A 12,247-nucleotide genomic window follows, 5' to 3' on the forward strand; every position below is an offset into this window, starting at 1 on the left:
GACTGCTTTCAGGTTAGTTATTTCTCAAAATTTTATTCAAATTCATGCGACATTCACAAAGTTATGACATTTTATTCTTTATCAAGGAATTTCCACTGTCTATCGCTTTATTGCAGGTCTCTCAAAATGCTGTATGTCTAATCATGAAAACTTTACTTTTTATTATATTTTTCGGTTAAAGATTAATAAATAAAAGCACATCCTTGGTGTTAAGCCTTAAATAAATGAATTAATTATCGCCATATCTACCATTTTTTAAAATAACTTTAAACAAGCTTTTATTCACCGAAGAAGTCAATTTTTTGATCTGAAAAGGAGTTATGGTTCTGGCAACATCAACTACTTCCCTCCACAGGGCATCCTTTTAAGTAAATTGCTCTCCTCCCTTATAAACACCTCTTTTCAATATTGACCAGAGATGTACAATGAGGTTAAGATCCGGAGAACACGGTGGCCAGCTCATGAAGGTTTCTGCAAAGAAGCTCATAGCTTCAAGGAAGGCTGCAGTCGCCCTAGCAGAATGGGATGGTGCATTGTCATGCATAAAATCATCTGAAAGCGACGTGACAATGGTAGGTCATCTAGCCATGGTGACTAATGTTTATCCAAAAAAGGCTGTGTACGCATTGCTGCTAAGTTTTACACCCTCTGGAACTCGAAATGGTCCAACCAACTTTTCCCCAATGACTCTCGCCCAAAACATGATGCCTCCACCTCCTTTTTGGCGATGAACTCTGTAAGGGGTAGGAGTTCCGTTCGAGTTCCAAACTTTGGCCCATTCATCCGGACCGTCAAGAGTAGCACGGGTCTCATCTGTAAATAGGACACGTTGGAAATCCATTTTCATGTAATTCTGTGTGCAAGCCATTTGTTTTTTCCTATGTTATTTGCTCAATGGAGACTTTAGAATAGTTTTGATGTTCCTGCCTGGATCTTGGTGCGGTCCCAGCTCTTGCAAAAATAGAAACACTGGTGCTGTTTATGTTTCGGTTGACTTCCCTACGAATTTTCCGAATATCACGATGTAAAAGGTTTTACCTGGACCCTTATCCTTTCTGGATTTGGCGATGGAGTTTTTCATAAATGAAGCCAAAGTTCTTGGATACATTTCCAGCTGCATCGCCAAATCTTTGATGAGCAATCCTTCTGCGAGTCCAGCAACAATTCTTTCCTTTTCGATAACCGTTAATCGACCCTTTTTCGCCATTTTAAAAGACTTGCAATAAAGCGAGAGATAGTATAAATTATTTGATAATAATAAACTTTCATAACTTCGTGAATATCGCATGGGTTTGAATAAACTTTTAGGAAATAACTAACTTTGACAGAGTCATTTGATGATACAATTTTCATTTTTTGTGGCGTATATTTAGTGAAATATTTATTCTTTACAAATCTGCAATAAAGCGATTGATGCAGTTTATATATATATATATATATATATATATATATATATATATATATATTAGCGTTCGTATTTGTACAACTCCCCATGATGAAAGGAATATATAAATCCGTTTTAGGTTATTTCTTGCAAAGGAGATCTGTGTTTAGAACTTTCCTGATCAAAGAAATAGCATAAATCTGTTAACAGGTTAATTCTATTAAAGGAAATTGCGCATTAAATTTTATGCGTCATTTCTATATATATTATTTTTCAAATGAATTCTGCACTGAATGCGTGACCTCATTTGCATATTACATTCAATGAAGTCTATTTTTATAATTACCTCGATCTTCTTTATTCTTTGTTTTAACATAATCGTTTTAATAGTACTATTTATAAACATAATTTACAATTTATTTATTTAACTTATTTTTAATTTTGTTGATATTTGATTTAATTTATTTTGAATGAGTAATATCTGAAAAGAGTTGCGATTAAAAACGGAAGTCTCGTAATTAAACTATGAATTATTTCCCTTTTTTTACATAGGCATCACCACATTATCAAGGCCAAGAGGCCACTCAGGGATAAGGGTTAAAGAGTGTACAGTAGAAATTGGACAATATAGTAATCATTAGTAATGAAAATTTGGTAAATTTGATAACTTATATGGAACGGCTCATCAAGAACTTATTTACGTTAGACTTGAAGACAACCATATTGTAGTCAGCCGGAAAGCAGGAAAACGGAAGACAATTCCACAGGCGTGCAGTTCTAAGAAAGAAGCTTTGTTCATGGAATCTACGTTTAGGTTTAGGCACAGATAAAGAGTGGGGGTAATTATTGATAGTGTTTACAACTAGACGAGTGTTTCTTGTGAAAGTTTGGCGAGGGGGGACCATAGATTGACGCTCAGTCGAACACTTTCCATGAAAATAACGATACATCAGAGACAAACTCGCAACATCTCTTCTGTGAGATAGAGGTTGCAAGGAAGAGAAAAGGACATATCCTACAAGGCTACGAAGTCTATTTTGAACTCTATCAAGGCAGGCCAAGTCCTTTCTAGCAGCTCCTGCCCAGATGTGGCAACAGTATTCCATCCTTGGACGTACCTGGCTCTTATATAGATAGAGAATAGCATCAGTAGTGAGATATCTTCCCTTTAAGCTAATACTTCCGGTTTTTGTTTGAAAACAGAGGCCACGATCTTTTATTTGCAATTAAATTAAGCAAATCACATGTATTTTTAAAAACTTTTTTCTGTTTTTTTTAAGTGTATTTACAGTAAAATGTCATTGTGTTTAGTTATACAATTTTATACAAGAAAATCTATGTGGCGTTATTGGAGGTCGTATCTTTGATAGAGCAAGTATGTTAAAAAGCTGCGTTGCCTGAGAAAGGTAATATTATTATGTTTTGTTATACTATTTTATTTAAGACTAGCAGTTCAGCCCGGCTTTGCTCGTACTATGTACTGCTCATAACTTTATGGGCATCTTTTGATATTAGCATGACAAATCGAATGGCTGCTTATGTTTGTTTGATTAAATTTTGATACTTTGAACATACTTTCCCAGATTTTAAATTTAATAATGTTTGTATTGGTTCATCAAAGATCGACTTTTTTTTTGGCATTGTAGTATTTTGGTTGGTTAATGACTGTTGTGGACGTTTTTTTGTTTTGTGTGTGTGTGTGTGTGTGTGTGTGTGTGTGTGTGTGTGTGTGTGTGTGTGTGTGTGTGTGTGTGTGTACACACGCGCGTGTGTGTGTGTGTGTGTAATAGAAATGAGGCAACGGTTTATGTTTATTCTTCTTAATCAATGTGTAAAAAAATTTTTTTAAGTGTTCTTGTAAATCATGAATGGTATAATAAACGATAAAGAAAACGTTTAATAAAAAAAATAAGTTTTTAAAACATATCATTTATGAATACGTTTGCACACTGAACTTAAAAATAAATACGATTAAAATATTCTCGAAAACGGTGTTGCTAAAATATGTGGCTAATTAGTTTGATCGATGGACGAACAGAATAGCCATGTTAGTTTAAAATGAGGAGAAAGGTATGTTGCAATTCAATTAATTAGTTTTTTTTTTATCCGACGACAAAACGTGTAGAGTTTCGTGATCGAACGATATTTTTTAGTCAGGTAAATTATTTCAAGTTGAAAGTGTACCCAATGAAGCAGTTCAAAATAAAAAGAAAGACATGTAGCAATTCACTCAATTAGGTTTTATCCGACGACAAAACGTATAGTATGATCAAACGATATTTTTCATGAATAAATTCTTATTTGAGTCACGTAAATTATTTAAAGTTGAGAGTGTACCAGTGAATAGTAATGATTTCAAAAGTTAAAAAAATATGATTTCCATGCTATCGGGTAGAATCGAAATCGATAAACAAAACTTACGGTACTCCAGTTATTGCATGAGATGTAAATAAGTGAAATTCAACTAACATTAACGTATATTTCTATTTGCGCATGTGTACAAGGAAAGTTAAAGTCGTCTGCCAAGTTCTAATTTCTTTAAATTTTTACCCCTTTGCAGTGATTTGTACTCGCCGAAGAAAGCAGTCCATAGTTCAACAGTTTGTTTTAATAATAAATAGGTGAATAAAGATCATTGTTGACATTTTGTTTTGAAAGTTTTTCATTGTTAATAATTTGCGCGACTAAATTAGGATTCAAATCAAAGTTGTAAAAACAATAAACAATTACAGTTTTGGTAAGAATATCAAATTCAATTAACTTCACGAATCGAGATAGCTACTATTATTTTATGTAAAGAAAATGACAGGAATAGCAATAAGTGCCAAATATCAGCTTAATTCATATTCTAATCATGAGATACTATGTAAATAACAAAAAATTGGAAAAAAAAATGATTTTCTGAAAGCTTCTTTCTTAGAACTGCACGCCTGTGGAACTCTGTTCCGTCTGCCTGCTTCCCTCCTGACTACAATTTGGATGTCTTCAAGTCCAACGTAAACAAATTCCTGATGAACCGCCCCCTTTGTAGACACTTTAAATATCCACACTAACGTACTGTACTTACAATAACCCTTATCCCTGAGTGGCTTCCGGGCCTTGATAAGTGGTGACCACCTTGTAAAAAAAGTAAAAATAAATAAATAAATAATGAATAAATAAAATAACCACTTGATTAAATTATATGATTTTTTAAAATCTGGCGTTTTAGTTCCGTGTTGGGTATGTACATTGTACATCGTAAAGATGCTTCTAAAATATTTAACATTTTTATTTTATTGTTAAATACGTGGAACTTGTGATTTTCACAACAAATATTGTAATTGCAACGCAGGAACTGTAAAAATGTAAAGTTGTTAAAATCAAAAAGAACAAAAAAAGCTTAATTCATAGTTTAATCTATGTAAATTACTAAAAAATCGGAAAAAAGGAAATGATTTGCAGGAAACAAATATTATCCACGCCCTCAATGTTATCTAACTTTTGGAATGTGACGTTTTCGTTCTGTATCGGGTACGTACATCATAAAGCTTTTTTTCTGAATTATTATTATTATTATTATTATTATTATTATTATTATTATTATTATTATTATATGTATTTATTTCGTGACGTACGTTGAAACATGGACTGTCACCGATAGCTATTGTAATTGCAACGCAGGAAAGAATGTGTACATTGTGAAATTTAGAGGGTATCAATTTCCTAATCGTCCGGCAAAATTTCTATGTAAATTGTGTTCATTAATAAATTAATCTTATAATCTACTACTAGAAAGACGAAAATCTACAAAAACAATATATATATATATATATATATATATATATATATATATATATATATATATTAGTTTTCATAGATTTTCGTCTTGTATATATTATATATTGTTTTTATAGATTTTCGTTTATATATATATATATATATATATATATATATATATAAACTGCGTCAATCGCTTTATTGCAGATTAGTAAAATATAAATATTTCACTAAATATACGTCACAACAAAAGGAAAATTGTATGATCAAATGACTGTTTCAAGGTTAGTTATTTCCCAAACTTTTATTCAAATCCATGCGATATTCACGAAGTTATGACATTTTATTTATTATCAAGTAATTCATACTGTCCATCGCTTTATTGCAGGTATTTTTAAAATGCCGAAAAGGGGGGGGGCGATTAACGGTTATCGAAAAGGAAAGGATTATTGCTGGACTCGCAGAAGGATTGTTCATCAAAGATTTAGCTATGGAGGTGGAAAGGGATCCAAAAACTTTATATATCATTCGTGAACAACCCCAACACCAAATCCAGAAACGATAAGGGCACTAAGAGAAACGTTTCACATCGTGATATTCGGAAAATTTGTAGGGAGTTAACCGAACACCAAATAGCACCAGTGCTTCCATTTTTGCAAGAGCTGGAATCGCTCCAATATACAGGCAGGGCCGATGTAATGTGTTGAATGAGATTGCAAGGAACATCAAAACTATTCCAATGCCGTCATTGAGCAAACAACATAGGGAAAAACAGATGGCTTGAGCACAGAATTACATGAAAATGGATTTCCAACGTATCTTATTTACAGATGAGACCCGTGCTACTCTTGACGGTCCGGATGGATAGGCCAGAGTTTGGAACCGAACGGAACTCCAACCCCTTAAAGAGCTCATCTCCAACAAGGAGGTGAAGGCATCATGTTTTCAGCGGGAATCATTAGAAATATGTTGGTTAGACCATTCCGAGTTCCAGAGGATGTAAAAGTTACCAGCAATGCGTACACGGCCTTTCTGGATAAACATTTGTCACCATGGCTAGATGTCCTATCGTTATCACGTCGCTTTTAGATGATTTTTATGCCCGACAATGCACCATCCCATTCTGCTAGGACGACTGCAGCCTTCCTTGAATCTATAGGCTTCTTTAGAAACCCTCATGAGCTGGCCACCGTGTTCTTCGGATCTTAACCCCATTGAACATATCTGGCCAATATTAAAAAGATGTGTTTATGAGGGAGGGGAGCAATTTACTTCAAAGGATGCCTGGTGGAGGAAAGTAGTTGATGTCGCCAGAGCCAGAACTCTTTTTCAAATCAAACAATTTACTTCTTCGGTGGACAAAAAGTTGTTTAAAGTTATTTTATAAAATGGTGGATATGGCGATAAATAATTAATTTATTTGATGCTTAGCACCTAGGATGTGCTTTTGTTTATTATTCTTTAACAGAAAAATATAATAAAAAGTAAAGTTTTCATGATTAGACATTGTATTTTTGCCCTAATACAACATGTTAAGAGACCTGCAATAAAGCGATGAACAGTGGAAATTCCTTGATAAAGAATAAAGTGTCATAACTTTGTAAATATGGTATGAATTTGAATAAAACTTTTGGAAATAACTAACCTTAAAGCAGTCATTTGATTCTACAATTTTTATTTATTTGTGACATATATTTAGTGAAATATTGATATTTTACTAATCTGCAATAAAGCGATTGACGCAGTTTATATATATATATATATATATATATATATATATATATATATATATATATATATATATATATATATATAGTATCGACCATAATATAAGGAACGGAGAAAAAATTACAATTATTCATGTATATTTCAAAAATTAGAGCATGGATTTTTCTTAAATACTCAGAATAAACAAACAGAACCAATGTGTATAAACTAGTACAAAAAAAATAAATAAAATAAAATTACGATTCAATATTGAGAAATATTTTAGTTTTAAATTATATCTGTGAATTTATCCTGGCCAAAAGTTAAGGAACGAAATAGAAACTTTATGTTTTTTTTTAATGCAAATGTTTTAAAAAATAAATTCATTCAATATTTAGTGAACATCCCTTTATTCTTTATGAACTCACTGCATCTTCGACCACAAGACTGGATTAGTTTCTTGCAAAATTCAGGATTTATCTTTTCCCACTCTTCCTTCAATAAATCCCACAAATGATTTTGATTTTGGGGATTCCTCGTCTGTGCTCTTTCTCCAATCATTTTCCAAACATTTTCTATCGGATTCAGATCCGGACTCTGCGCTGGCCGGTCCATTACTCTTATTTCTTCTTCCCCGAGGTAACTTATCATTTTTTAGCTTTATGGCAAGGGGCGTTATCTTGCATAAAATGCTTGGCTGATTAGGTGAAAGGCGTAAGCTCTCAATGACATGTTGTTGAAGGAGCTGCTTATAAGTCTCCGCGTTAACCCTACCATAGATTCGAACTAGAGGGCCAACTCCTTCCGAGGATATCATACCCCACACCATTACACTTCCCCCTCCGAGTTTAAGTGTCTTTTTAACACATTTGGAGGATAATCGTTCACCTGCTTTACGCTGTACATGCTTCTTTCCATCAGATCCAAACAAATTGAACTTGGATTCATCGCTGAAGTGAACCTTAGCCCATTGTTCATCAGTCCAGACGATATGCTCATGGGCAAACTTCAAACGGCTATTTTTGTTCTTCTTGGAGATCAAGGGTTTAGATACTGGCACCCTGGCATGCAATCCGGCAGCTGCTAACCGTCGAGAAACAGTTTTTCTAGATATATTTTTCCCAGTCTGTTCATTAAAATCATGAGAAATTGATGTTGCGGATTTGAATCGGTTACTAAGAGCCTGCCTTACCATAATCCTATCTTCTCTTTGAGACGTTTTAGGGGGTCTGTCGGTTTTAGGGTATGCTTCTAATGTATTTTTATTCTTTTATCGAGCTATCACACGATGAACAACACTTTTTGATCTTCGAACGATATTAGAAATTGTTGAAATTGATTTCTTTTCTTTGTAATTGTCTAAAATTAATTGTTTTTCTTGGAGAGACAGAGTTTTGCGAGTCGGTGACGCCATTTTTCTTTGTTGTGCTTATCAGCAGTTCCAATATTAAAAACTAGCTATTTTTATGTAAAGTTTAGTCTCTTAAAAATAAATTTTCTATTTCGTTCCTTACCTTTTGGCCAGGATAAATCCACAGATATAATTTTAAACTAACATATTTCTCAATATTGAATCGTAATTTTTTTTTTTTTTTTTTGTACTAGTTTATACACATTGGTTCTATTTGTTTATTCTGAGTATTTCAGAAAAAGCATGCACTAATTGTTTAAATATACATGAATAATTGTAAATTTTTTTCCGTTCCTTATATTATGGCCTATACTGTATATATATATATATATATATATATATATATATATATATATATATATATACTTGTTTATTGTTATATAAACATGCTCACATCCCGCTGCTACAAATAGCCACTTGTTTCAATCAAACAACAGATATCATCAGGCAGCGACTTGACTATTCAAAAGTTCAATGAATAATGGATTTTTATTTTAGGTAGAAACTCTTTAAAAGTTGGAGTTATGGTTTCCGTTCTGCTAGATCTACAGCAGATGTGCTTACAGTTATATCTCATAGGATTAGCAAATCTCTCGACGGAGGCAACCTTTCTAGGACATATATAAGGCCTTTGATAGGGTGTGGCATAAAGGTTTACTTCACAAGATCTCTAGCTATGGTATAGCTGGAAATGTCTTCTCAATTATTAAATCATTTCCTCTGATAGGTTCATAAGAGTAGTAGTTGAGGGGCAAAAATCAGAAGCTCACAGTATTAATGCTGGTGTCCCTTGGGGGTCAATTCTGGGCCTAACTCTTTTCCTGATCTACGTTAATGATCTTCCAAATCACATCCTTACATCATTCGTAGACATTTATGCTGATGACACTACCATTTATGGTATCACATCTAAGACAGTAAACGACCAAGTTCTCTCCAATTCTCTCTCCTCTGATCTTGAACACGTAGTACAATGGGGAAAGGGGTGGCTGGTTACTTTTAATACATCTAAAACCAAGCTTCTCTCTTTACATCATCAACATTTTGATCCACATCTGGCATCAATTGAAATGAATGGCTCTCGTCTTCAGAAGGCCTCAAGTTTTGACAAGCTTCTGGGCTTTACCTTTACTCCTGATCTTAAATGGAACACGTACATCAAATCTGTTGCCAAGACCGCTGGAAAAATGGTGGGATCTTTCTATCGATCCGGTAAATATCTCACTGCTGATGCTATTCTCTATCTATATAAGAGCCAGGTAGGTCCAAGGATGGAATACTGTTGCCACATATGGGCAGGAGCTGCTAGAAAGGACTTGTCCTGCCTTGATAGAGTTCAAAATAGACTTCGTAGCCTCGTAGAAGATGTCCTTTTCTCTTCCTTGCAACCTCTATCTCACAGAAGAGATGTTGCGAGTTTGTCTCTGATGTATTGTTATTTTCATGGAAGGTGTTCGACTGAGCTTCAGTCTATGGTCCCCCCTCGCCAAACTTTCACAAGAAACACTCGTCTAGCTGAAAACACTATCAATAATGCCCCCCACTCTTTATCTGTGTCTAAACCAAAACGTAGATTCCATGAACAAAGCTTCTTTCTTAGAACTGCACGCATGTGGAATTGTCTTCCGTTTTCCTGCTTTCCAGCTGACTACAATATGGTTGTCTTCAAGTCTAACGTAAATAAGTTCTTGATGAGCCGTTCCATTTAAGTTAACAAATTTACCGATTTTTCATTACTAATGATTACTATATTGTCCAATGTCTACTGTACACTCTTTAACCCTTATCCTCGAGTAGCCTCTTGGCCTTGATAATGCGGTGATGCCTGTGTAAAAAAATGTATTTAATTTTTTTTTTTTTTAAGAAGTGTATTTACAATATAATGTCATTGTGTTTTGTTATACAATTTTATACAAGAAAATCTATGCGGCGTTATTGAAGGTCGTATCTTGGATAGAGCAAGTATGTTAAAAGGCCGCGTTACCCGGAAAGAGTAACATTAATATATTTTGTTCGGAATTACCCGGGATAAAGAGGTATATGACGGGTGTATTCGAACCCAACTTCATCATTTTTTTATATGGCCCAGGCAACGCCGGATAGCCCTGCTATTATATATATATATATATATATATATATATATATATATAAGTAACTTTGTCTATGTGTATGTGAGTTCGTTCCCCATGGACTCCGAAACGGCTGGGCCGGTTTTTTTTATTTTTCTAATTTCACGTGAGGGCACTTGATGTGTCTGGGAGTGTTCCTATGTAGGTTTTGTGTCTGAATTTGTTTGATAAGTATCGATAATCGAAAAAATCCGATTAAAGAAGAGAGCCCGATGTTAACAAATAATTAACACTTTTATACAGCAAGTGCATTTGAGAAGTTTGAAGTTTTATCATCGCACAAGCAGGAAGGCTCGGCCTATTAAATCAACTGTACATTTTATATAAGACAGGGGCGCGTTCAAAATGAATGTTTATTTCATAGCACAATTGAACCATAATACTTAACTTTTGTACGTTTAACTTTAATTCAGGTGATTATGTAAAAATAATTTCATAAAATCAACAGCTGGTTCTTTGATAAGACAGGGGCGCATTCGAAATGAATATTTCTGTTTAAAGCACAGCTGAACCATGTACTTGACTTTTGCATTTTAAACTTTAAGGGAATCCATTGTTTATAGACGATTTTATAAAATCAGCTGTAAGATTCTCTACAGTGCAATGTAGACTACAATGTATTATAGACTAAGTCCCCGCGGAGAGGAACATGAAGCTTCCACCCGGTACACTATGTGAGGCCCCTAACTAAAACAGGCAATCAATAGGTTAAAAGATGGTCGATTTCACCGATTTCAATGACAATAAAAGTATGGGAGGGTGGAACATTTGTTGATCCTCATTCAATCGCGGACAACGTCGAGTCTCCCTGCCAGAATATATATATATATATATATATATATATATATATATATATATATATATATATATATATATATATATATATATATATATATATATATAGAGAGAGAGAGAGAGAGAGAGAGAGAGAGACCACTTTCATTCCCGGGCAACGCTGGATGTCTCTTCTAGTGCTGTATAAAAATACATTGTTAATTTTTCACCTTTCCGCATATTACATCCTTGCCCAATCGAAAATAATTAAGTAGATACGAAAGACAACACAAGACCTCTTTATATTTACGATGTTCAGTATTAAAGCAGGTGTCAGATTACAACTTGCTTATAAGCAAGTGTGATCTAATACAGGCAAATAACAAAGGCGTCAACGAAGCCAGCGTATTGTGACTGACAGCTTACGCGCCAAATGACAAACAACGCAACTGACTTTATCAATCGAGATTCTCGTGAGAAAGCGAAACTGGTTTATTATTTTAATCAAGTGGAGATTTATACGTCACGGCGTACATTTCAAAAGAGGTCAGTCAGTGCCACAACTCTGACAGTAGGTGCGTTTTAGTTTATGCTGTCAAACCTCAAAAATCGTGAATTCAATTCGTAGTTTTAATTTCTTTTTCATTACCTATCTATGAAATCAGAATATTTTTCAGATTATCTATCTATATATAAATAAAAGTGAAATCATTTGTCTGTATGTGTACATTTTTCTACCAAACTACTCTGTCAATTTTCAGTTTACAGACTCGAGATTTGACAAAAGGAGTAGGGTGATTTATGAACAATTTTTAATCGATTTTCGGACAGAAATTTGGCTGTCAAGGTGTTAAAGTTCAACGATTTGACCTTTGAAAACTCTACCAAACTCCTCCGCCAATTTTAGGTTTAAACCCTTGAAATTTTAGATTATGGTTACTTGGACATGGATAAAAAATTTTAATTTGATTTTAGCCCCAAAAAATAAATGTTACGGGGGTCAAAATTGGGGTCAAAGTTATAACAAATTTGACCTCTCAGCCAATTTTTGGTCTAAACATTTGAAATTTTACATAAACTGTA

General features: G+C 33.9%; 1 protein-coding gene across 1 annotated transcript in view; it reads left to right on the forward strand.

Moving 5' to 3' along the window:
* The window catches only part of LOC145302393 (uncharacterized), a 191,597-nt gene that overhangs the window by 6,450 nt on the left and 172,900 nt on the right, over positions 1-12,247 (forward strand). The gene's annotated exons all lie outside the window — the stretch shown is intronic.

The sequence above is a fragment of the Euprymna scolopes genome, chromosome 1, assembly GCF_053919585.1.
Source record: "Euprymna scolopes isolate OS-2025 chromosome 1, ASM5391958v1, whole genome shotgun sequence".
Taxonomy (NCBI): Eukaryota; Metazoa; Mollusca; class Cephalopoda; order Sepiida; family Sepiolidae; genus Euprymna; species Euprymna scolopes.